The 26979-nt window shown below is 41.4% G+C and overlaps 1 long non-coding RNA gene across 1 annotated transcript in view; it reads left to right on the forward strand.

Moving 5' to 3' along the window:
- Window positions 1-25820, forward strand: part of LOC129636301 (uncharacterized) — a 63926-nt gene extending 38106 nt beyond the window's left edge. The window contains exons 2-5 of the long non-coding RNA XR_008706861.1: window positions 14781-14903; window positions 23973-24103; window positions 24202-24364; window positions 25678-25820. This is a non-coding gene — a long non-coding RNA (uncharacterized LOC129636301). The remainder of the gene's footprint in view (window positions 1-14780; window positions 14904-23972; window positions 24104-24201; window positions 24365-25677) is intronic.
- Window positions 25821-26979: the final 1159 nt, after the last annotated feature.

The following is a 26979-nucleotide window of genomic DNA, read 5'->3' on the forward strand; positions in this document are numbered from 1 at the left end:
GCAAAGAGTTGACTCATTGGAAAAGACTCTGATGCTGGGAGGGATTGGGGGCAGGAGGAGAAGGGGACGACAGAGGATGAGATGGCTGGATGGCATCACTGACTCGATGGACGTGAGTCTGAGTGAACTCTGGGAGTTGGTGATGGACAGGGAGGCCTGGTGTGCTGCGATTCATGGGGTCGCAAAGAGTCAGACACGACTGAGCGAATGATCTGATCTGATCACATTAAAAGGGCTTCCCTGGTGGCTAAGATGGTAAAGAATATGCCTGCAATGTAGAAGATCCAGGTTTGATCCCTGGGTCCAGAAGATCTTCTAGAGAAGGGAATGACAACACACTCCAGTATTCTTGCCTGGAGAATCCCATGGACAGAGGAGCCTGGCTGGCTACAGTCCATGGGGTCTCAAAGATTTGGACACGATTGAACAACTGACATACATATGTCACATTAAAAATTATTTGCTGACTCATGCAAAATCACAGATTGTGTTGCATTTTTAGTCCTCTCCCCAAATCACAATCCTTTTCTAGGCATTCTAACATTCCCTACTAGGATCACAGACTTCAAGGTACAGACTTAATGTCAAGAATATGGTAAAAGACCATTTTGGCTAGAGGTGTAATAGTTTTCAAGGGTTATGAGAATAGTGAAACATATTTAGCCTATGAATTTATATGGTTAGGATCACTATCTTTGTCAGCTATAGCCTCTTGAAATGTATTTCTTAAATAATAACATTTGAGAGTTAAAATGTATCCTTGATCCATGGGCTCCAAAATCACTGCAGACAGTGACTGCAGCCATGAAACTAAAAGATGTTCCTTGGAAGGAAAGCTATGACAAACCTAGACAGAGTATTAAAACAGAAACATCACTTTCCAACAAAGGTCCATAGAGTCAAACCTACGGTTTTTCCAGTAGTCATGTATGGATGTGAGAGTTGGACCATAAAGAAGGCTGAGTGCAGAAGAATTGCTGCTTTTGAATTGTGATCCTGGAGAAGAATCTTGAGAGTCCCTTGGTCTGCAAGGAGATCAATCAATCTTATAGGAAATTAACTCTGAATGTTCATTGGAAGGACTGGTGCTGAAGCTGAAGCTCCAATGTAGTATGGTAGCAGGCATGAAAATATGAATCTTATTTTGTCTCCATTAGAGTTTTTGAGTGATCAGGTGCATTGTCAACAAGCAATGTATGTTGAATCGTTTCCCTGAGCAGTTGATCACAACAGTTGGCTTAAAATATTCAGTAAAGCATGTTGTTAACAGACATGGTGTCATCCAAGCTTTGTTGTTCCATAGAGCACAGGCAGAGTAGATAATTCTTAAGTCCTGTAGGATTTTTGGAATGGTAAATGACCATTGGCTCCAACTTCAAGTCACCAGCAGCATTAGCCCCTAACAAAAGAGTCAGCTTATCTTTTGAAACTTTGAAACAAGTCATTGACTTCTCCTCTTTAGCTATGAAAGTCCTAGATGGTATCATCTTCCAATAGAAGGCTGGTTTGCCTACACTGGAAATCTGTTGTTTAGTGTAGCCACTTTCATTCATTATCTTAGCTAGATCTTCTGTATAACTTGCTGCAACTTCCGCATCAGCACTTGCTTTTTCACCTTGCACTTTAATGTTATGGAGAGGGCTATCTTCCTCTCCATAACCTCTCCTTTCAACCTCTGCTAGCTTCAAGCTCTCCTTCTGCAGCTTTTTCACCTCTCTCAGACTTCATAGGACTGAGGAGAGTTAGGACCTCACTCTGAATTAGGCTTTGGCTGAAGGGAATGTGGGGCTGGTTTTATCTTCTATCCAGATCACTCAAAATTTCTCCATATCAGCAATAAGGCTGTTTTGCTTTCTTATTATTTGTGTTCACTGGAGAGGCTCTTTGAATTTCTTTCAAGAACTTTCCCTTTGCATTCACAACTTGGATAACTGGTGCAAGAGGCCTAGCTTTTGGCCTCTCTTGCTTTATGAGACATGCCTTCCCCATTCAACTTAATCATTTCTAGCATTTGATTTAAAGTGAGAGATGAGTGACTCTTCCTTTTACTTGAACACTTGGAAGCCATTTCAGGGTTGTCAATTGCCCTAATTTCAATATTGTTGTTTCTCAGGAAACAGAGAAGACTTAGGAGAGGGAGAGAGATGGGGGAATGGCTAGTTGGTAGAAGTTAGAACACATACAATATTTATCAGTTATGTTCAATGTCTTATATAGGCATGGCTAGTGGTGCTCCAAAATGATTGCAATGGTAACATCAAAGATCACTGATCACATATCACGATAACAAGTATAATACTAGTGAAACAGTGAAAATTGTAACACAGAGACAAGAAGTGAATAGACGCTGTTGGAAAAATGATACCAATAGACTTGTTTGATACAGGGTTGCCATGAGCCTTCAATTCACAAAAAACATAGCATCTTTGAAGTGCAACAAAGCCAAGCATGATAAAATGAGGTATTTCTGTAACAGAAGAGGATTAGGTGACCACTAATGTCAGATATCGGAGAAGGCAATGGCACCCCACTCCAGTACTCCTGCCTGAAAAATCCCATGGATGGAGGAGCCTGGAAGGCTGCAATCCATGGGGTCGCTGAGGGTCAGACACGACTGAGCGACTTCACTTTCACTTTTCCCTTTCATGCATTGGAGAAGGAAATGGCACCCCACTCCAGTGTTCTTGCCTGGAGAATCCCAGGGACGGGGGAGCCTGGTGGGCTGCCGTCTATGGGGTCGCACAGAGTCGGACACGACTGAAGCGACTTAGCAGTAGCAGTAGTAGCAATGTCAGATATGCAGATGATACCACTTTTATGGCAGAAAGCGAAGAAGAACTAAAGAGCCTCTTGATGAAAGTGAAAGAGGAGAGTGAAAAATTTGGCTTAAAACTCAACATTCAGAAAACCAAGATCATGGCATCTGGTCCCATCACTTCATGACAAATAGATGAGTAAACAATGGAAACAGTGAGAGACTTTATTTTTTGGGGCTCCAAAATCACTGCAGATGGTAACTGCAGTCATGAAATTAAAAGATGCTTTCCCCTTGGAAGAAAAGCTATGACCAACCTAGATAGCATATTAATAGGCAGAGATATTATTTTGCCAACAAAGGTCCATCTAATCAAAGCTATGGCTTTTCTAGTGGTCATGTATGGATGTGAGAGCTAGACTATAAAGAAAACTGAGTGCTGAAGAATTGATGCTTTTGAACTGTGGTCTTGGAGAAGACTCTTCAATCCTAAAGGAGATCAGTCCTGAATATTTATTGGAAGGACTGATGTTGAAGCTGAAACTCCTTATTTTGGCCACCTGATGCAAAGAACTGACTCATTTGAAAAGACTCTAATGCTGGGAAAGATTGAAGGCAGGAGGAGAAGGGGATGACTGAGGATGAAATGGTTGGATGGAATCACTGACTCAATAGATGTGAGTTTGAGTTGGTGATGGATAGGGAAGCCTGGCATGCTGCAGTCCATGGGGTTGCAAAGAGTTGGACATGACTGAGTGACTGAACTGAACTGAACTGAGTGTCTTTTTTAAGCATAAAAGTCAATGCTTCTATCATGTATTTATTAAATTATGAAACAGTGTAAATGCTTTATAAACAAAAGTGACAAGTAAGGTATTTTTTTAACAGTAATTATTTTATGTTTTGAAGAATGCTTGGAAGATCATGTTTCCTAAGCTTCCAGTGGGCTAAATAAAAAATAGATTTACCTACATTCAGAGATGATGTCATAAATGACTGGATTATATATTGGTATATCACTTATTTTCTTTACACTTCTAACCCACTCATCTTCAGCATTCATAGGCTTTAACACTAAGCATACTAAGTGTAAATCCAATCCATATACTCTTTTAAAGAAGATCCTACATACAATATTCACATATTATAACATATTAATAGTTATAAGTCTTATCTGTGGGGGGAACATAATATAATCATCTTTCACCCTATACTTTAGTTACAGGATTTACTTATTAAAAATCTCTTGGGCTCTACTCCAAAACTGCAATATATGTAGATTCAAAAGTTACTCTCTAATTTATTAGGAATTCAATTTGCTTCTTTTTAAAAAAATTTTATTTTACTTACTTATTTATTTATTTTTGGCTGTGCTGGGTGTTTGTTGTTGCCTGTGAGCTTTTTCTGTTGTGGTGTGCAGGCTTCTCATTGCAGTATCTTCTCTTGTTTCTGAACACAGGCTCTAAGGCCCACCAGTTTCAGTAGTTGGGGCTCAGAAGTTGTAGCTCACAGGCTTATCTGCCCTGAGGCATGGGGGATCCTCCTGGACCAGGGTTTAAATCCATGCATCTTCACTGACAGGCAGATTCTTAACCTTTGAACCACCAGGGAAACCCATGAGAACTTCTTAACACTGATAATCCAAAAAATCAGTTCCAAGGCACAGTTCTTCTCCTCAGTAGACAAAAGGTGTCCATACGTGGAGAAGGCTTATACTGTTTTGTTTCTTTATCACATACTTTCAAGACGTGGCTCAGCAATTGCCATCTTCAGACCAGGAGTCACTGAAGACACTTAGAGGAATCTTCTCTGGGTGGGAACAGTGCCCATTCATCAGATGTGTACAGAGAAGGGCACCAGGGCTGTGTGCTCATAAAGAAACCAATCAAAGAGTTCATGTTCAGAATGAATCTAGAGCCCGTGGCTATAATGAAATGTCCTGGTACTTCATTTCTCATTCAAAACTCAAGTGAATATCCAATTCTTTCTGGGTCACTGTAACTTTTCTATCAGATTGAGTAAAAACTATTTCCAAATGTTAAGGAAATGTGAACATTCAAAATCCTCCCAGGTTGTGTACATCTTTTCCCTACTTGAATTGTCTTTGTGATGGACTCTGTAAAGAATGAAGATACACTGAAGGTTTTGAGCCTTGAGCTCAGACTGTGTAAAGAAACCTTAATCTTCTCTTTGAGTGACTTGGGTATACTACCAAATTCCATTTAAAGATATATTCTTTTAATAACAGCTAAAGCCTCTCTTAAAATAACATGCTTCAACACTTCTGCAGCAGATATATTTTGAAAAGAGATGAACCAAGGATCATTTCTAATTCCTCACCAGTGCCTCTACCCAGCTAAGAAAGCATCTCAACTCTTCCCCATCTGATCACATCAACTGTTAGATCACCTAGAGGACTTCTCTGGTAATCCAGTGGTTGAGAATCTGCCTGCCAATGCAGTGGACAGGGGTTTGATTCCTGGTCTGGGAACTAAGATCCCATACACCACACGGCAAGTGAGCGCATGCATCACAGCTACTGAAGCCAGTGAGTCCTTAGAGCCCCTACTCGGCATTAAGAGAAGCTAGCACAGTGAGAGGCCTGGGCAGCAGACCCACAGAGTAGCCCCTGCTCGCCGCAACTAGAGAAAGCCCGTGTGCAGCAACAAAGAGCCAGCACAGACAAAAATAAATAATAAATATACAAAAATTAAAAACAAAGAACATGTAGCGTTTATACGAATCTTTTGGATACACAGTACTTTGCACACATTCGGTGTAATACACAGAAGTTACAAAAGCTTCTACCGTACTCAGGCCCCAGATAAAGCTGTTAGTTGCACAACCTAAAGCTTCATGTCACCACTAAACAGTGTTGGAGCACCTACCACTGTGTGCTTTACAAGCTGCTCCAATTTCTGGAGCTCAAGAAAAAAAATGCGCACACAGTAAACAAACCCATCTAGGAATGTGATTCAGTTAGTACAAAATAAATTAAATAAAATAAAGTCTCTGGTCATTCAGAGCAGCAGAGACAGGTTCTGACCTGGGGCATAGGGCAGCAGAGGAAGGCAGGATTTTAACAACTGTGGCTGCACCACCCAAAAGGACAGTTGGGACCCAGACCTGTGAGTGAACCTGCTGGCGAGTCTCTGTACTCTAAAGAGAGCGGCGAAGAGAAGAGGCATGACCTGGTAACTTTATTATTGCAAGTAACTAATTAATACAATTTAGCTTACCTACTCCTCATTTTTGGCTTCCAAAAACAATTATGGTTTGTTTTTCTGGATTATTAAGAAAAACTTGTACAATTCGGAACTTGAGCCGGAATTTAGAGATTTTTAACAATCTGTTATGCACTGAAATCCAGCCCTCCAGATTTTATATATTGAAGTTCTAGTCCCCACCCCATGCCCCACCCCCCAACTCCCCACCCAAGACTTCAGAATGTGACCTTACAGCAAAATAGGGTCATTACAGGTGTCATTGAGTTTCCCTGGTAACTCGGACGGTAAAGAATCAGCTTGCAATTCAGGAGACCAGGATTTGATCCCTGGGTCAGGAAGATCCCTTGGAGAAGGGAATGGCTACCCACACCAGTATTCTTTCCTGGAGAATCCCACGGACAGAGGAGCCCAGTGGGTTACAGTCCATGGGGTTGCAAAGAGTCAGACATGAATGAGCACACATTATTGTATTATTATCCTTACAAACACCCCTCTCCTTGTGTGACTCAAGCCCTGTCCAAACATGCACGTAACAATATTCCCTAGTAGAATATAGCAACAGAAGTGGTCTGCACTGAAAATTGGAGGATTATTTGGAGACAACTTATGTCACTGTTCGTGCCTTTTTCTCTCCTTTTCAAAAACACATGCTTCTTATAGACCATTATTTAGTATTCATATTTTTCTAGTGCTTTGTCAAAGTACTCTTTTCTCTGGTTGAGCAATAAAAAAACTGTGTTCATCATGCACTTAGCTATATAGCAAAGTTTAAATTTGTATCTTGAGAAATTATAATCATTTGCACTTGTTATCTAGTTGAAGGAGCCAGACTGCACTCCACTCCTGCGGAGATAAGAATAGCTATTCCCTCTGCCAATAGGACACAAACCTTAAGAACTGGGACTGAAGGCAGGAGCAGTAATTGAAAGAACAGTGGCAGGCTGGCAGAAATGGAAACACACTTTGATCCCTGACCCACTCAGCAATATTTCACATTAGTGCATTTGGGTGTTTATAGAAAACCCAGAGGCTATTCATCTTAAAAAGCTCTTGATGAAAATCAGACTCACCAGTGTGATAACACTGATGAGCACCAATGTCCTCTCAGAGGAAACTTTACTGATAAAGATTAACCTTCTCTCAAAAGAGAAATACCAAGAAAAATGGTTCATGGAAGACGACTAGGGAATTATTGGTATCCAGGAAAGTCTCGGTGAGCCTTGCTGTTGTTGTTTAGTTGCTGAGGCGTCTCCAACTCTTTGCAACCCCTTGAACTGTAGCTCCATGGGCTCCTCTGTCCATGGGATTTCCCAGGCAAGAATACTGGAGTGAGTTGCCATTTCCTCCTCCAGGGGATCAGAAGCCTTATCATTACTTAATGAGGAATTACTGGAGGAAAAGATATCATTTCTATAATTGAATCAACGTGGCTGTTTGGCCCGTGTATTTTCTTTATAGTAAAAATGATCACCAATTTGAAAACTAATTGCCCTCTGTGAATAAGTCCAGATGGATCCCGAGAGGGGAGGGGCTGGCGCATTGGTAAAAGGAGTAGGGGAGTCATCAGAAGAAAGGAATGGACATGCCTCACTGAGCAAATTACATTTTCTAGCCAGTGCTGGGGCCTATCAAATATCTCCGTGTGAAAGAACATGCTCTTCGTGTGAGCTGACCATCCTGGCAAAAAGCAGGACACTCCCTCCAGGATTTATTTATGACTAAATCAATCACACCTTAAAGGGATAGTTTTTCAAACAGTTTTGCTCATGCAGGAGGGTTTGCACAGCAGTGACCATCCTGAAATCAGAAGCAAGGTGGTTTAAGGTCCTTCAAATCCAGATCATGGATAATGTTTTTCTCCTTTCTCCCATTTCCCCAGGCTGTGCAGTTTATACGGCTTGGGATTTCTAGTTATTGAGGATCCAGTCCTATGGGGATGAGGTCGTTAACTGAGCCCCGGGAATTATTCTTGCTTCAGGTGACTAAGGTCATCATTTCTGATCCTTTACTATAGGCCTCGGGGGAATGAATACAATTACACACTATTGTTTCCTTTGTTGTTGTCTTAAGATTTTTACTGAGTCAAGGGAGGTAATTTGGGAGACAGAAACTGTATGTATTCCAGAAAGGTGCTTACAAAACTCACGTTTCTACCTATACCTGTTTAACCCATCCCTAGAGTGTTACCCCTATGATTTAGCTAGTAAAAGATCCACCTGCAATGCAGGAGACACAGGAGACATGGGTTCAAACCCTGCATTGGGAAGATCCCCTGGAGCAGGCAGGCAACCCGGTATTCTTGCCTGGAGAATTCCATGGACAGAGGAGCCTGGTGGGCTGTAGTCCAAGGGATCACAAAGAGTCAGACACGACCAAAGCAGCTTAGCACAGAGGGATAGAAAAGCAAGAAAGCAAAAGAGCTGTGGCTGCTCCCTGACTCTTAGTGAATTGCTGCAAAGCTGCCACAAGCAGTAGAGACAGATGAATCCTGGGCAGACCCAGGGCAGTCCCACTCCACGGGGAGTCGTGGGCAGCTGGGAGACCAGAGGGACTGCTGGGACAGTCTGGCACAGCTTCTCTAGAGTGAAAGTTCTGGGTTTACTAGGAATTCCTCAGTCAGAGCCAACTCTAGAAATAGCAGCCACAGCTGCAGATCAAAGGAGTTTTACACGTGTGCAGCACAGAAGGCGGTGCTGGTTAGATGCTGGGGTTTCTGCTATCTTGTCATCATCTTCTGACAAGGAGCATATACAAAGTAAAGAGAAAGATGTGTGGTTTTGGTTTTATTTTGTTCAGTTTTGTTTTGTGGGAAAGTGAAATGGGATGATGGTTGCTGTTAGTACCTGTCTGGGAATTACAAGGAGTTGTTTGGTTCTTAAGATTAAAAAAGAAAAAAGTTAGGTAACTTAAATAGCTCTACGCTGGGGGAGTTTTCTGGAGCCCCACAGACAATGATATTAGCCAGACACTTACCTGTACCTATACGCTTGTCTGCTTACCTCCCACGCCCCATCCCCAGCCCCCCAGCCCCCAGCATACCCTATAAAGCCAATAGCAGCAGGAAGACTCAAACAGAGGGATTGAAGAGATGGAGAAAGCTTGTGTGTGTGCGTGTGTGTGCGTGCTCAGTCATGTGCAGCTCTGCAGTTCCCATGGACTGTAGCCCACCAGTCTCCTCTGTCCATGGGATTTTCTAGGCAAGAATACTGGGATGGGTTGACATTTCCTACTCCAGGAGATCTTCCAAATCCAGGGATCGAACCCAAGCCTCCCACATTGCAGGCAGATTCTTTACCACCTGAGCCACAAGGGAAGCCCAAGAATACTGGAGTGGGTAGCCTATCCCTTCTCCAGTGGATCTTCCTGACCTACCCCCAGGGTAAACAACCATAAATGATTTGAATCTAACAGGATGAAAGGAACTGGACTTCTCAAGTAGAAGCACAGGAAAGAAGTGACTGGAGACACGTCTGAATACATTTGGGACTCAGCCTTCATATATGTCCATGTCAAGATATGTCCATGACGGGAATGATCTCCCTAGATGTCACACTTTTGTGCGGTGTACAACCACAGCATCCTTCCATGGTGGGCCTGAAAATGGTCCTCATGAGTCTCTCAGCTATGATTCACGATAGACATTTTATGGAAGAAATGCCTTAAGATGAATGTATAACCAGGGAAAGGCATGAGAAATTCTTTTTTTCATGCTGCTGCTGTGCTATAATCATCTATAAGGTTATTTTCTTTCTTCTCCACTAGAGAATGATATACTCTTGTTCCCACTTACTCTATTTTATCTCCCTAGACCCAGGGCCTGGAGCTGTGCCAGCTCATAAATCCACTGAATGAAAGAAATTCATGAATCATGATAGAAAAAATCAGGTTAAAATAGTTACTTTGAATGAATACCAGGTGCTCTTTCTGACAAAAGTATATTTCCATAGCTCCTACTCCACCTCTGTCCTAACCAGCAAAACACTAAAGCCTTGGTCAGTCTTTCAAGAGAACCTTAAGAAGGTAGGAATCACAGAGTTGTCTCTGTAAGAGGAAATATCCTCTTCTTAAGAGACCCACTTTAGAGGATCCTTAAGTGGTTTCCAGTAATAGAAGACAACGTTCACAGTTAAATACAAGTCTCCAAAATTGATGGGTTGCTTCCGGGTATATTTGTTTGCCTGGAAGCAGTTTCACCATAGTGGTTTGCATTTCTAATTGTTTAATGGGGACTGTGTCCTTTAGGTCCAAATGAAAAACTAGAAAATATCCAGGTCATGTTGTTGGGCTTAGTGAATGCATAATTAGGATGTAAATCAGCATTTTAGAGCTGATGACAGGTTTTTCTAGACAGGCATAATTAGAAGGCATGAGGAATTTGGAATGCTTCCTTTTTGGCAATACGATTATGTTTCTTTGGTTTGCCCTGCTCCCTGACTACATCCAAATGTACAACTTGATGTAGTCAATAAATAAATATTATTTATCTTACCTGCTTTCTGAAAAGTTCCACAATAAGCCCTAGGTGCTGTGTTGGTTTTACTTGAGAGACAGTGTCTCGGATTATCACTGTGCTTTAAGTATTTATAAGGGCACTCTTGTCTATTTTTGATTGTGGCTTTTGTGTTTTCTTTAGAAGCTAACCCCATAGTAAAATTGTACTCCTCCATAAGAGAGTTTTATCTTAGAGCTGTATCAAGATTCCTGAGTGGTGATGTTTGGTAGACTACATTTGGGTCTGACGCTCAGAGGAAAGTTTGGAAATAAAATATGGGTAGAAACCTATTATATTTTGCTTTTATTGTTTTTTTTCAACAAATGTATATTTAGTATTCATCATGCATATTAAGTTTTGAACAAAAATAATCATGGTCTTTGCCTTCATTGAGTTTACAGTATGACAGGGAAGATGGACATGGCATAAATAATATCATGTTTGAGGAATGTTACAACAGGGTAAGAGGAAGATTCCCATCAGCAAATTATAAGGGAACCTAATTTAGTGCTCTGAAGAGAAAGTGCCACAGGAGATCTGGCCTATTTGGGGTGGCGACAGTTCAGCAAAGGCCTCAATAAGCTTCCAGGGCGACAATGACACTGTTTCCTGATCAACGTGTGTGTGTTAAGTCACTTCAGTTCAGTTCAGTTCAGTTCAGTCGCTCAGTCGTGTCTGACTCTGCGACCCCATGAACTGCAGCACACCAGGCCTCCCTGTCCATCACCAACTCCCGAAGTCCACCCAAACTCATGTCCATCAAGTCGGTGATGCCATCCAACCATCTCATCCTCTGTCGTCCCCTTCTCCTCTTGCCCCCAATCCCTCCCAGCATCAGAGTCTTTTCCAATGAGTCAACTCTTTGCATGAGGTGGCCAAAGTATTGGAGTTTCAGCTTTAGCATCATTCCTTCCAAAGAACACCCAGGGCTGATCTCCTTTAGGATGGACTGGTTGAATCTCCTTGCAGTCCAAGGGACTCTCAAGAGTCTTCTCCAACACCACAGTTCAAAAGCATCAATTCTTCGGTGCTCAGCTTTCTTCACAGTCCAACTCTCACATCCATACATGACCACTGGAAAAACCATAGCCTTGACTAGATGGACTTTTGTTGGCAAAATAATGTCTCTGCTTTTTAATATGCTAAGTTGGTCATAACTTTCCTTCCAAGGAGTAAGCGTCTTTTAATTTCATGGCTGCAGTCACCATCTGCTGTGATTTTGGAGCCCAGAAAAATAAAGTCTGACACTGTTTCCACTGTTTCCCCATCTCTTTGCCATGAAGTGAAGGGACTGGATGCCATGATCTTAGTTTTCTGAATGTTGAGCTTTAAGCTAACTTTTTCACTCTCCTCTTTCACTTTCATCAAGAGGCTCTTTAGTTCCTTTTCACTTTCTGCCATAAGGGTGGTGTCATCTGCATATCTGAGTTTATTTGATATTTCTCCCAGAAATCTGGATTCCAGATTGTGCCTTCTCCAGCCCAGCATTTCTCATGATGTACTCTGCATATAAGTTAAATAAGCAGGGTGACAATATACAGCCTTGATGTACTCCTTTTCCTATTTGGAACCAGTCTGTTGTTCCATGTCCAGTTCTAACTGTTGCTTCCTGACCTGCATACAAATTTCTCAAGAGGCAGATCAGGTGGTCTGGTATTCCCATCTCTTTCAGAATTTCCCACAGTTTATTGTGATCCACACAGTCAAAGGCTTTGGCATAGTCAATAAAGCAGAAATAGATGTTTTTCTGGAACTCTCTTGCTTTTTCCATGATCCAGCGGATGTTGGCAACTTGATCTCTGGTTCGTCTGCCTTTTCTGAAACCAGCTTGAACATCAGGAAGTTCATGGTTCACATATTGCTGAAGCCTGGCTTGGAGAATTTTGAGCATTACTGTACTAGCGTGTGAGATGAGTGCAATTGTGCGGTAGTTTGAGCATTCTTTGGCTTTGCCTTTCTTTGGGATTGGAATGAAACTGACCTTTTCCAGTCCTATGGCCACTGCTGCAGTCGTGTCCAACTCTATGTGACCCTATGGACTCTAGCCTGCCAGGCTCCTCTGTCCATTCTGTGATTCTCCAGGCAAGAATACTGGAATGGGTTGCCGTATCTTCCTCCAGGGGATCTTCCCTACCCAGGGATTAAATCCGTGTCTCTTATGTCTCCTTCCTTAGCAGGTGGGTCCTTTACCACTAGCACCACCTGGAAAGCCCCAGAAACTCTTGAGTGGGTTATAATTGTGTTATATCCACATTTCCAGGTTTTCTGATGCTGTTTCAATGGGAGAATCACTGTTCCTGAGGCAGTTTATGAGGCAGAAGAGAAAGATCTCTGAGGGGAGGTCTGAGACTAAACTGGAACTCAAGCAAATCATTTGGTAAACTTTAGGTTAACTTAAACAAATACTGGGGGCTTCCTGGGCAGCTCAGCTGGTAAAGAATCCTACAGTGCAGGAGATCCTGGTTCGATTCTTGGGTTGGGAAGTTCCCCTGGAGAAGGGATAGGCTACCCACTCCAGTATTCTTGGGCATCCCTGGTGGCTCAGACAGTAAAGAAATTGCCCACAATGTGGGAGACCTGAGTTCGATCCCTGGGTTGGGAAGGTCCTCTGGAGGAGGGCATGGCAACCCACTCCAGTATTCTTGCCTGGAGAATCCCTATGGACAGAGGAGTCTCATGGGCTACAGTTCATGGGGTCACAAAGAGCGGGACACAACTAAGCACAGCACAGCAAACCAATATTGACTGAATAAAACAATAATAATATCAAATTTGGGGATAAAAATAAGATAGAATCAAAATATTGAACAACACAAAAATTAAGATAGGATCACAATGACTGTAATTAAAATGGTCCTTTCTTTCAAAAGGGCAGAAATTGGATACAATTTTTCTGATTGATATATTATGACAAGAATAATTATTGAATGAAGTGATCCAGATGTCAGGAGTATTAATGATGTCTGTGTGTTTTGTTTAAAATATTATAAATTACCCTTTACTAATGCTTTCTGATAAGTTATTTTATTTAATCTTTCAGTTCAGTTCAGTCACTCAGTTGTGTCTGACTCTTTGTGACCCCATGAATCACAGCACGCCAGGCCTCCCTGTCCATCACCAACTAACCACACAAATGATCAAATGCATTAGATCAAATACATTCTCCTTTAAAATTGATGAGGAAACTAAGGGATGTTATAACTTGATAAAAATCATATGTTTTAGTGGGATAGGAGTCACAGAGATGGAATTTAAATGTTTTGATTCCATGCCTTCATTCTGAATTTTCATACTATTAACCCACTACCATTTATCATTAATATAAATTTGATGCAAGCATGGTTTTTGTAGAAAAACATATTTTTAAAAAATACTCAAAAACAATTTTTTGTATCTTCTTCTATATAATACAACAGAAGGGAAACTAAAGAAAAAGTCTTATCTTGAAATGTAACAAAACTATATTCTCCTCTGTACATACGCTTAAATGATTTATGACCTTGTTCTTTTCAGAGAATTAGACTCAGAAGGAAAGGACAGATGACAGCATTTTTTTTCCTGATGTGAAGTCTAAAAAGACTTGAAAAAACTTTCTCATAACAATCATCTTTTAGAGATAAGATTGGTTTCCGTCAGTCATATAGAGTGGAGAATATAAATGACAGAGTTTATCCACTCTGCCCACAAGGGAATCCCCTTTGGAGTTTTCCTTGCAGTGTCTTTCATGGGTCTATAGGATGGTTGGTGATATTTATGTTCTTATGTAAGCATCGGTCCTTTGCTTGAAACCGCAGCAAAGAATAAAGAGTTGATCCTCCTTCAGCCATTGTTGTTGTTCACTCAGTCATGTCCGATTTTTTTGACCCCATGGACTGCAGCATGCCAGGCCTCCCTGTCCTCCACCATCTCCCAGAGTTTGCTCAAATTCACATCCATTGAGTTGGTGATGTCATCTAACCATCTTATACTCTGTAGCCCTTTCTCCTCCTGCCCTCAGTCTTTCCCAGCATCAGGGTTTTTTCCAATGAGTCAACTCTTCACATCAGGTGGTCAAAGTATTGGAGCTTCAGCTCCAGCATCAGTCCTTCCAATGAATGTTCACAGCCATTAGAGACAATATATGCCGGTGTTTCAGGCTGGCCATTACCAGAGCCCTTGGCCTTATACAGTGCTGCAGAATTTCCTATAACCTTTATCTATAATTAGATTTACATTGTAAAGCTAAAAGATCTTTTGATTTTAAAATTTACAAAGGGTCAAAACCTAGTGAGTCATATGTGGAATTTTTTTCCTATTATACTTGAAGGAATTTTCCAATGGAAACAAATGCCAAGATGAATTTCTTGGCCTTCTGGAACACCTTTTATGTAAAGTCTTCATGTGCTTTGCAGACACGACTCATCCACTTCCTGACAGCCCTGGGAGACAGGTAAGTGCTATCAGATGTGGAATCTGAAGTTTGAGGAGATTAACACGCAGTGAATGCTGGCCCATCTTGGATTTGAATCAGAAGCCCAGCATCTTTGTTTGGACCCCAGAGTTTTATTTCTACAGGACTTTATAATTGCGTGTTTTAGATTACTCAGTATAGTTTGAAGTGACTCCAAGATGAAAACATTCATTATATCCTTTGGGAGGTAATTTTGATCTTGTGGAAGGCTTTTTCTGTCTAACTGGTTATATATATTTTGATTCAGTAAATTTCATTCCATCCAAGAGAGTTATTTTTCCCCTATGGGGAGGGACTTGTTTTTCCCTTTTAGTCTCTCTCTTTTAGCTTAATAGGGGCTTGCCTGGTGGCTCAGACAGTAAAGAATATGCCTGCAGTGTGGGAGATGCAGATTTGATCCCTGGATCGGTGAGATCCCCTGGAGAAGGAAATGGCTACCCACTTCAGTTTTCTTGCCTGGAGAATTACAGGGACAGAGGGGCCCAGTGGGCTATACAGTCCAGGGGGTTGCACATAGTCGGACATGACTGAGAGACTAGCACTTTAGCTTAATAATTTTTTGAACTATGTTTAGTTGTTTTAAAAAATATTGTGGAATACTTACTATATGCTCATTCCTATGGTGTGTGTGGGTATAGAAAGATGAGTAAGACATAGTCTTTTCTGCATGGAAAAGAGGCATGACGTTAAACCTGCAGATGGGTTAAGAATTAAGGAACTGGCAGGTAAGTAACTTGCACTTGAAGTAGGCTATGTAAGGGTTTTTTCCAGGAGAGAGGGACAGGTAGAGTGAATTTCTCTATGCCTTTGCACAAGGTAAGGGAAAACTATCTCAGTGCTCTGAATCTTCAAATGTTGTTTAAAGTAACAATAAGAACAAATGGCTTCAAGGCTGTAACACAATGGAGTGCAGACAGAAACCCAAGACTTGAGTTCTAGCCTTTAATTGCTGGTTAAAGAAATGAAAAACTAACTTCCCTGGTGATGCAGTGGTTAAGAATCCACCTGCCAGTGCAGGGGACATGGGTTTGATCCCTGGTTGGGGAAGATCCCATATGCCACAGAGCAACTAAGCTTGTGCGCCACAACCAATGAAGCCCGCTTGCCCTAGAGTCCATGCTCCTCAACAAGAGAAGCCACTGCAATGAGAAATTCACACACAGCAACTGGAGAAACCCTGCTCACAGCAAGGAAGACCCAGCACAGCCAAATAAATAAATGAATGAATGAAAAGTATTGAACCCCTGCCTGCTTCCTCCTTCCAAAAATATAAAGAAAAGAAAAAAACAGAGAAACCTTAGGAAGAAGATGTAGGTGAATATCTCTGTGGCTCAGTCCTGGTTACTGGCACACTGTATGTCTAAGTCCACAAGATGTGTGTACAGCAGAGTTAGTGGAGCCAAGCACTTGTTTATTCATTAAATATTTATTGTGGACCAATTCTGTCTTATGAAGCTTATGTTTTCAAAAGGGTATAGGAAATAAATAATAAAGAGGCAAGATAAATTCAGATAGTGATAATTGCTGCTATGGACTGATTATTTGCTCCCTTCAACATTCATACGCAAAATATAATGCTGTATATTTTGCTATATATAATGTAATTTAATAGCGTCTCTGACTCAGTGAACATGAATTTGAGCAAACCGGAAAATATTGAAAGACAGGGAAGCCTGGAGTGCTGCAGTCCATGGCATCTCAAAGAGTTGGACAGAACTTAGTGACTAAATGACAATGTAATGTGTGGTGTGATGGTATTAGGAGGTGGGGCCTTTGGGAGGTGTTTGGTAATGTGGGTGGAGCCCTCATGAATAGGATCAGTGCCCTCAAGTACTCCTGTGCTTAAGTCGCTTCAGTCTAACTCTTTGGGACCCCATGAACTATAGTCCACCAGGCTCCTCTGCTCATGGGATTTCCTAGGCAAGAATACTGGAGTGGGTTCCTGGGCTCTCCATCCAGGGGATTTTTCCCAACTCAGGGACAGACCGCATGTCTCTTATGTCTCCTGCTAAGGGAACCCTAGAGAGCCCCCCTGCCCTCTCCTGCCATGTGAGATTACAGTGACCATACAGCTGTCAATGAGCAAGCAGGTTTCATCAGATATGGAATCTGCTGGCACAGTGATCCTGGACTTCTCAGCCTCCAGCACTGTAAGAATTAAATGTTTGTTGTTTATAGGCTGCTTAAAGTCTGGTATTTTGTTATAGCAGCCTGGACTGAGATAACTGGTATAAAGAAAAGAAAATATGATAATGTGATAATGGTTTGAGGTGGAGGCTGTTTTAGATAGGATGGGAGGTGTTTTTTTGGTTTGTTTGTATGTTTTCAGTCTGAGACCTAAATAATAAGCAGCTAGCTATACAAGGTCAGAAGGAGGCAGATACAAGGTCAGAAACAGGCGGTATTCCAGAAGAGACAACAGGGGAACAAACTCAGTATGTTTAAGGAACAGGAAGAAGTTGCTCTACAGCCAGGGTGGTGTGACAGAGGGAATAGTATATGGTTATAGCGGGGCTCGGGGCAGGGCAACCCACTCCAGTGTTCTTGCCTGGAGAATCTCATGGACAGAGGAGCCTGGCGAGCCACAGTCCATAGGGTCACAAAGAGTCAGACACGACTGAAGTGACTAAGCACAGCACAGCACACAGTGGGGTTCAGACAGTGGGCTTCTCGGGCAGCACTAATGGTAAAGAACCCGACTGCCAATGCAGAAGACATAAGAGATGGGGTTCGATTCTTGGGTTGGGAAGATCCCCTGGAGGAAGGCATAGCAACCCACGCTAGTATTCTTGCCTGGGAAATCCCATGGACAGAAGAGCCTGACGGGCTATAGTCCATGGGGTCTCAGAAGAGTCGGACATAACTTAGTGAGTAAACAACAAAAAGAATTATTATACAAACAGAAGCACTCTGGGGGCCACGTGGGATCCAGGTTAACTTTTTAATTCTCCAATGGGCATCAGTGCAGGGCTGGAATATTCCCAAACCCACACACATACACTCCATGGATGCCAGTCACTTTCATCCCACATACACCCCAGACCCCAAGTCAGCAGTCATCAAGATTTACATCGTGTGTGTGTAGGATAGAGTGGAATTTAAACTTTGAAGAATTCTATCAGGATTGCATTTATGGCTCAAACCATAAAGAATCTGCCTCTAATGCAGGAGACCTGAGTTTGATCCCTGAGCCAGGAAGATCCCCTGGAGAAGGTCCTGGCAACCCACTCTAGTATTTTTGCCTGGAGAATCCCAAGGACAGAGGAGCCTGGTGGGCTACAGTCCATGGGGTTGCAAAGGGTCAGACACAAGTGAGTGACTAACATTTTCACTTTCAAACACATGTGTGTGTGTGTGATATCTTACACATGTGTGTACACGATGCTGGGTGCCCACACGTGATTATGGAGGAGGAAGCTTGCCTTTCTTGCTCTAGGACTTGGCCAGCAGACCACAAAGCGCAGTAAAGTGTTACTGTGAGCTTATTTAGAGAAGGAATGCTGCTCTGAGGAAAAGATATTTGAGTTGAGATCCGAAGGATAAATAGGGTGTAGGTATCTGTAATGAGTATGGAGCCACCAAGGATACATCCGAGTGTATAGAATATGTCAGGAAGGTTAATGGACATTCATTTCATGTTGGAGACCTATCTATAGTTTCATTAGATTCTTCCCATGGTTTATGAAAATAATATTAAAATTCCCATTTACAGGTGAGCAAATTGGAAGTTTGAAAAAAAATCATATAGTGTCCACCCAGTGTGAGTCTTGATACTGTGTTTCTTAAATTCCAGATTGTTATACCCACTGCTTAGTTATCCCCACAGATGGAAACTTGCTAGAATGATTTTGCTCTGAACACAAAGGTGCTCAGATCCTCTAGAATAGGGCGAATGGACTAGAAACTTCCTGATTTGTCCAGGAGGGTACATTGGAAATAAGCTTATAGCGTTTCTGGCAGAATACTCTGCAAATCCCAAGGTAATCAGTATACCCAGATGATTCCTTTCCATGAATTAGAAATAAAGAATGCAATTGAATATTTAAAAGTGTGTGTGTGGTGGGGGCGGGCGGGGGGGAGGTGGTCTTTCGTAGCTTTGCACCCCTGCCCTGAATTCGGGATCATGTTTCATGGGGCAGTTTCTGCCCTAAATTGCCAGCGGCAGACAAGGCGGAGTGGGAAACAGAGTTCAACTGTCAATGCCATAGTTCTTGAATTTTCCAGTTTTACCTCCAAATGAATCAATGCCATTGTTCCTTTTTCTTGAGAAAGGAGAAAATGAGCTGCTTTTTCCACACCCTTCCTGCTCTTTTTGAGGTTTTTTTTCTGCCCTAGCTTGAATTCAAGCATGTAGATATGGTTTTGTCGATAAAACATTTAGACAGAGAAACAAGGATGCTGAATTTCTTTCCTGGCTTCTTCCCTGACCACTGATGTAGGAGGAGGGGAGATCATTTATTCTTTTTACTAATTAGAATATTGAGGTAAGAAGAGATTTAGTGATGGAAACAGAATGACAACATTGTCAGTGACTTGTTCATGGACTTGAGTATATCATTTCCTTTTTGTGAGCCTTGATTTTTTTATATATGGTGATTAGAAAATTAGGGAAAAAAACAGCACCATCATCACAGAGGTGGGGTGGAGAATGAGTTTGAGCAACGGCAACAGTAACTGTAATTAATGTTTCCATTAACACTGCTAGCATTATTCTGCCAGTCTTCTTTTAAATTTGCCTTTAACAGAGAAACAACAGCTCTTAATGGAAAGATAAATCTTCGGAGGCAGACAGCACTGGGTTGGCATCTCAGCTCTGTACCTTCTTCCTTAACCAGTGGATGAGATGAACTTTTCTCACCTGGAGATAATAAAAGCTACCCGACAGGCTTGTTGTGAAAAATAGCAGGCATATTCCTGACAATAACCACAGATGTTCGTTGGATCTGAAATAGATTAACTAACTTTGTATATTTCCCCTTGATCCTTTGAATCTGGTTTGCATTTAGTTTGATCAAAGAATCCCTTATTTATATGACTTCTGAAGATCTGACTCTAGGAGTTTTTGGTTTCTAATTCATCTATTTTTGGCTGCACTGAGTCTTCCTTGTTGCACGTGGGTTTTCTCTAGTTGCAGTGATAACAGGCTACTCCTCATTGTGGTGCACGGGTTATTCGTTGCAATGGCTTCTCTTGTTACAGAGCACAGACTCTAGGGTGTGCTGGTGTTGGTAGTTGCAGCATGCATGCTCAGCAGTGGTGGGCTCATGGGCTTTAATTACTCTTCAGGATGTGGAATCTTCCCAGACCAGAGACTGAAACCTGCACTGGCAGGTGGATTCCCATCCACGGCACCACCAGGGAAATCTCAGGAGGTTTCTATACTGCTCTAGCTGAACTCAATATGCCAGCAAATTTGGAAAACTCAGCAGTGGCCAAGGGACTGGCAAAGGTCAGTTTTCATTCCAATCCCAAAGAAAGGCAATGCCAAAGAATGCTCAAACTACCACACAATTGCACTCATCTCACACACTAGCAAAGTAATACTCAAAATTCTCCAAGCCAGGCTTCAACAGTACATGAACCATGAAATTCCAGATGTTCAAGCTGGTTTTAGAAAAGGCAGAGGAACCAGAGATAAAATTGCCAACATCTGCTGGATCATAGAAAAAGCAAGAGAGTTCCAGAAAAACATCTGCTTTATTGGCTATGCCAAAGTCTTTGACTGTGTGGATCACAACAAACTGTGGGAAATTCTTCAAGAGATGGGAACACCAGACCACCAGACCTGCCTCCTGAGAAATCTGTATGCAGGTCAAGAAGCAACAGTTAGAAACGGACATGGAACAATAGACTGGTTCCAAATTGGGAAAGGAGTACATCAAGGCTGTCACCTTGATATACTCCTATATTGTCACCCTGCTTATTTAACTTAGATGCAGAGTACATCATGAGAAATTCTGAGATGGATGAAGCACAAGCTGGAATCAAGATAGCCGGGAGAAATATCAATAACCTCAGATATGCAGATGACACCACCTTTGTGGCAGAAAGCTAAAAGGAACTAAATAGCCCCTTGATGAAAGTGAAAGAGGAGAGTGGAAAAGTTGGCTTAAAGCTCAACATTCAGAAAACTAAGATCATGGCATCCAGTCCCATCACTTCATGACAAATAGATTGGGAAACAATGGAAACAGTGAGAGACTTTATTTTCTTGGACTCCAAAATCACTGCAGATGGCAACTGCAGTCATGAAATTAAAAGATGCTTGCTCCTTGGAAGCAAAGCTTTGACCAACCTAGATAGCATATTAAAAAGCAGAGACATTACTTTGCAAAAAAAAGTCCTTCTAGTCACAGCTATGGTTTTTCCAGTAGTCATGTATGGATGTGAGAGTTGGAGTATAAAGAAAGCTGAGCACTGAAGAGTTGATGCTTTTGAACTGTGGTGTTGGAGAAGATGTTTGAGAGTCCCTTGGACTGTAATGAGATCTAAGCAATCAATCCTAAAGGAAATCAGTCCTGAATATTCATTGGAAGGACTGATGCCGAAGCTGAAGCTCCAATACTTTGCCCACCTGATGCAAAGAACTGACTCATTTGAAAAGACCTTGATGCTGGGAAAGGTTGAAGGCAGGAGGAGAAGGTAACGACAGAGGATGAGATGGTTGGATGGCATCACTGACTCAATGGACATGAGTTTGAGCAAGGTCTGGGAGTTAGTGATGGACAGGGAAGCCTGGTGTCCTGCAGTCTATGTGGTTGCAAAGAGTTGGACATGACTGAGTGACTGAACTGAACTGAGAAAGAGACTTCAGAGCTGATACACAAGTTGTTTATACATCCTTGTGATCAGGCTAGAGGCCCACTCAGAAAGCAATGGGTGGCTCCATGCAGGGCTATCACCTTGCAGACAAAGAAAGGGGAGAAAGCCTTTCCACATTACAGGGTCATTTGAGAAGCATCCACATGTATTAGAGTTAGGCTTCCATTTACAATTTAACATTTTCCCCTGGCCAAGTAGTAGATTCACATCCCACTCAGCTAGTAAGTCAGAATCTCTGTGACCAATGCAGTGAAACAGCCCCGACAGGAATAACATTTAACTGTCATTTGTTGATTCTAAGAATCCGTAAATGTAGCATTACTGGAATCATTCTTATATAGTTGATATTGACTCTTTCTGAGGGTGCTAGCTATTCTTCTGCTTTGACCTTTAAAACTGTCTGATCAGCTTTTTCCCAGGCTTAAGTCAGCACTGATTTGAAACTAGAGATCACCAAGCATCTCTGTGCATGATGAAGGCACTGCCCATGTCGGTAACAGTCATCAACCAGACAGCTACTCTTGGGCTTTCTAAATCTCATGATTTAGACAAGCGACGTAGTGAGACCTTGGAGAAATAATTCATTTTAGTGACAATTATTAGTCATACTGGTTGGTTGAGGACCAACCAAAATATAAGCCAGCTAACTTTCCAATTTGTAGCTGGACATGTCATCCTAGGGGTTTCCCTGGTGGCTCAGATGGTAAAGAATCTGCCAGCAATGCAGGAGACCCAGGTTTGACCCCTGAGTCGGGAGGATCTCCTGGAGAAGGGTATGGCTACCCATTCTAGTATTCTTGCCTGGAGAACAGAGGAGCCTGGCCGGCTACAGTCCATGGCATAGCAAAGAATCTGACACAACTAAGCGACTAAAATACACATCAATCTGAGACAAAGTAACAGGCTCTTGTGAGATCTATCTTGGGTTTCTTGTCATCTTATAAATTCAAACTAAATTACACCAGCATTAGGAGAGTCACATCACCTTGGCTGACTCTGCCCTCTGGGTCACGGACATGGAAAAAGCGAAACCACCAGAAGTTGAGCTGATCATGTTTCTGATGAAAAAGATCTAAGTGTTTGTGTGCCAAGGGACTTAGGAACCCTGCAGTCATATTAGTTTGACTACAATCTCATTGGATCTTATAAATAAAACAAGGGCAGACCAAGTCAGCTCCTGGGTGGCAGATGAAGGATCTCCTGGGGAGTTGCAGTAAGTGGTGCTAGAAAGCCAACCAGCACTTCTTCCTTTGCACTGATAATAAATCAGTACCTAGTAGGAGACAAGATGTTGCCTTTTAATGGTTTCTTCTCTGTCCCTGGCTTCTTTGTATACAGTCCTCAAAAATGACTTCTGCCTTCACCTGTATTTTGAGATGACTTGCTCTTTCTTCCTCCAAATAGAAGTCACCTATTTTTCTCATCACGTGTCATGGACATATTCTCTTCATGTTTGTGGCTGCAAAGATATGAAATGTATTAGGACTTATTTTGTTTGTTTCTCTGAGGAGCTGGTAGAGTTCAAAGGTGAATGAATCAAACTTCCCTAACATAGGGAATAAAATGGTTTTGATCATAGGATTTTAGAAATAGGTATAAAAATGCAAGTGTTGCTTCAGCAGTCCACCTTGCTTTGTTTATTTATTTTTGGCTGTGCTGGGTCTTCATTGCTGCTCAGGCTACTCTCTACTTTCAGTGTGCAGGCTTCTCATTGCAGTGGCTTCTTTTGCTGTGGAGCACAGGCTCTAGGCTTGCGGGCATCAGAAGTTGTGGCATATGGGCTTGGTTGCTCTGTGGCATGTAGGATTTTCCTGGCCCAGGGATCGAACCCGTGTCTCCTGCATTGGCAGGTGGATTTTTCACCAGAGCCACCAGGGAAGCATGGAGTTTACAAAGGGATAAGTCTCCATTCATCTTTCCCTTGTTCCAGTCATGAATGCATTATTATTATTCTGGTTTGAATTAGAAAAGCTTCTGATATTTTAATTTTTTATTTTTCATGGAAAAACTGCTATACCTTTCCTTGTGATGATCTCTTATTTCAACAGGGTTTCTGTGTATCACTGCATATTTTATGTCATGTCTTCTTAGCTATGTCTCATATAACCAACCACCTTCTAATTTCAGCCTCTGCTTAGTTAAAACACTTTGTCAAACTTTCCTATCACATAATTTTTTTTTTTCTCTCACACATCGTTTCATCCTGACTCCTGAAAAATCTGTTAGTGGCAACTCCAATATTGGCAATGTCAGAGTGAAGAAAAAAAACTTTAAAAAGGGAAAACTGAATCTGAATGTCATCACTGCAAAAATGAAACGTTGATACATTCTTAGTGAAAGGACAGATCACATCCCAGGTATGTGTGGGTTGTTTAGCAAAGAATCATTACACAAAAGTTAAATAATGTGTCATTCATTAACACAAAAGGATTCGTTGAAATATTTATTTCAATAGCTATTCCTCCAATACTTTGAAGTCTAGTTTGTGCATAACTAATGAACTGAGAGAAAGATTCTAGAGCAGAGAAACAAAGTGTGAAGAGGTACTGCCAACAGAGGCGCAATAAAAATGAAGAAAACTTAATCCTTGAGATGACAATGCTCTTCACTTGGAAAAGGTAATTTTCTTTTTAGATGTTTTTGGAAACTTATCTACTACATAATGAACTGTGTGGGGTTGTACAGCAAAATAGCTTAATTGATGCCAAATATGTTAATAGCATGTTTACACAGGAAGGAATGTAGTTGTCCAGGGCTGTAACAAATAAGGGATGTAATAAACAAGGTGTCAAAAGTGGCCTCCCTTAGGACATCATCTTCAAGTTAAGACCTGAGTGTTAAGAAGGTAAAAGGGGCAAATGTTTCTATTGCCTGTAGAGTGACAAAGACCAGTGAGCTTGTGGAGTGTTGGAGGCATTGAAAGATGTTTAAACACTGAGTCTAAAAGGCAAGAAGCAAAAGAGACACTGATGTATAGAACAGTCTTATGGACTCTGTGAGAGAGGGAGAGGGTGGGAAGATTTGGGAGAATGGCATTGAAACATGTAAAATATCATGTATGAAACGAGTTGCCAGTCCAGGTTCGATGCACGATACTGGATGCTTGGGGCTGGTGCACTGGGACGACCCAGAGGGCTGGAATGGGGAGGGAGGAGGGAGGAGGGTTCAGGATGGGGAACACATGTATACCTGTGGTGGATTCATTTTGATATTTGGCAAAACTAATACAATTATGTAAAGTTTAAAAATAAAATAAAATTAAAATAAAATAAAATAAAACTAATAGCTAAAAAAGTAAAAAAAATAATAATAAAAGGCAAGAAGGAAATTGGGAAGACTTGAGTTAAAGTGTGGACAGGGGTCAGCTGGATATAATCAGATAGAGAAAAGTGCATGTCCTTTGGTGTATGTATTCTCCTACTTAATTCTGAAATTTATATTTGGGATAACAATACTTTTATACAAATATAATTTATGTCCAATTAATACCATATTTTGTTATTTTTAACCTCATGTTTTGAGAACCATCACATTAATTTATTGATTCACTTACACAGTATTACACAAGTGCCAGAGCAAAGGTAAATAAGACAGATTGCCTTCAAGGAGATGACTGATGGTGTAATGTGGCTGGGTGGGGTGGAGGTGGGAGGTGGCGGATGGACTGTGAGCCAGGAGACTAAGGAGGTGGGATGTTGGGAGAAGGATATACAATGTTAGATCACCAAAACTGTTAAAACTTCTCATGGGAAAAATACAAGCAAAATCGTAGATTCCTGTCTTGCTTCTCTCTCACTAGCAGGGGGCTTCTGATTTTACAAATGCTTATTTAGGGGCATTTCCTGGTTCTTTTGCAGGGTAGGGGATGTGGGAATTAGGAAGTGGCCCATGATATTGACTCCTCATTAACAGATTTTTTACACAACTCCAGGGGGACAGTCATACTATATTCTATGTAAATGGCGCTGTTGTGATTGGCATCATTCTCCAAGAACGTGAAGGAAGTCCCAGAAGTTTGTACGACTGACCTTGATGCCCCTCCTCTTTGAAAGAACAGTCTTCAATATATGGTGATTAGGCACCATATACTGGCCAAGTTCAACAGTGAAAAGTGTGTTTACAGAGTTTAGCGTTGTTAATTAGGAAGAACAGTCTTAACGTTGATTTCTTATGTTCTGGAATTCCTGCTTAGTACTCTGAGTTTGGTTTCTTCCTACTCAAAGTTGGTCATTTTGAAGAATTGGAGCTCTTCTATTTAGCTGGGAACACACACACACACACACACACACACCCTCCCCTATTCCCTTTTGTCACATTAAGACTTTAGACTCTAGTTTATTCTGCAGAATAACATGCTTTCCTGGTTTACTTAGACTTTCTTTAGTTGGTACACATTTCTATTTCCCAACAAACAAAATCTTTTATTTGCTGGTGGATCTTTTCCCAGATTTTCTCTCCTGGATCACCAAAGAATCTTTACAACATTAAAAAAAAAAAAAAAAAAATATATATATATATATATATATATATATATATATATATATATATATACACACACACACTATAGTAATAAATGGCCCTTGTTTATAGCTAGGAGAAGTACACTATTCAATAGAAAGAATATTTATAATACTAACCCTTTGTGTGCTGGCACCTGGAAACAGGGCTTGACCTTACTTTAGGAAATTGCCTGCCAGATTTTTTAGCATTATATTATTTTCAACCCTTATAGTTTTAATTATTTGTCCTGAGACCTCTCAGAACTTGTGCATTTATTAAAATATGTCCATATAAACAGGAAGTGTTTGGATAAGACTAGACCTCTGAAAATGGCATAGAGAAGTAGAATCTTTAGAGAATCTTTAGAATCTTTAGGGGGTAATGGTTACACAGCACTACCGTAACAGCCCAGGCCAGTTGCAGCAGGAACTGAAACCAAGGTTAAGTCTAAGGATGGAAGAAGATATAATGGAAAACATACAGGTTAGGTAAAACTGGAAAGGAACTAGCTGTGTAGATGTTTGGAACTCAGGTGAATCAAAAGATGAACTGACATAAACATGGTACCCAGAGAGAAGAACTAAAGGATGGGAGGGAGAATGACAAATTCACATATTCTAGATTAACTTTGAACTGTTAGCAGGAATCCAAGCTTTGAGCGCTGAGTGGGAGCCAATGCCCATCTAAGCATCATTCTCTCTCTCTTTCTTGCCCCAGCTTTTCTTTCCTATCT

Source organism: Bubalus kerabau, chromosome 21 (assembly GCF_029407905.1).
Source record: "Bubalus kerabau isolate K-KA32 ecotype Philippines breed swamp buffalo chromosome 21, PCC_UOA_SB_1v2, whole genome shotgun sequence".
In the NCBI taxonomy this organism is placed as follows: Eukaryota; Metazoa; Chordata; class Mammalia; order Artiodactyla; family Bovidae; genus Bubalus; species Bubalus kerabau.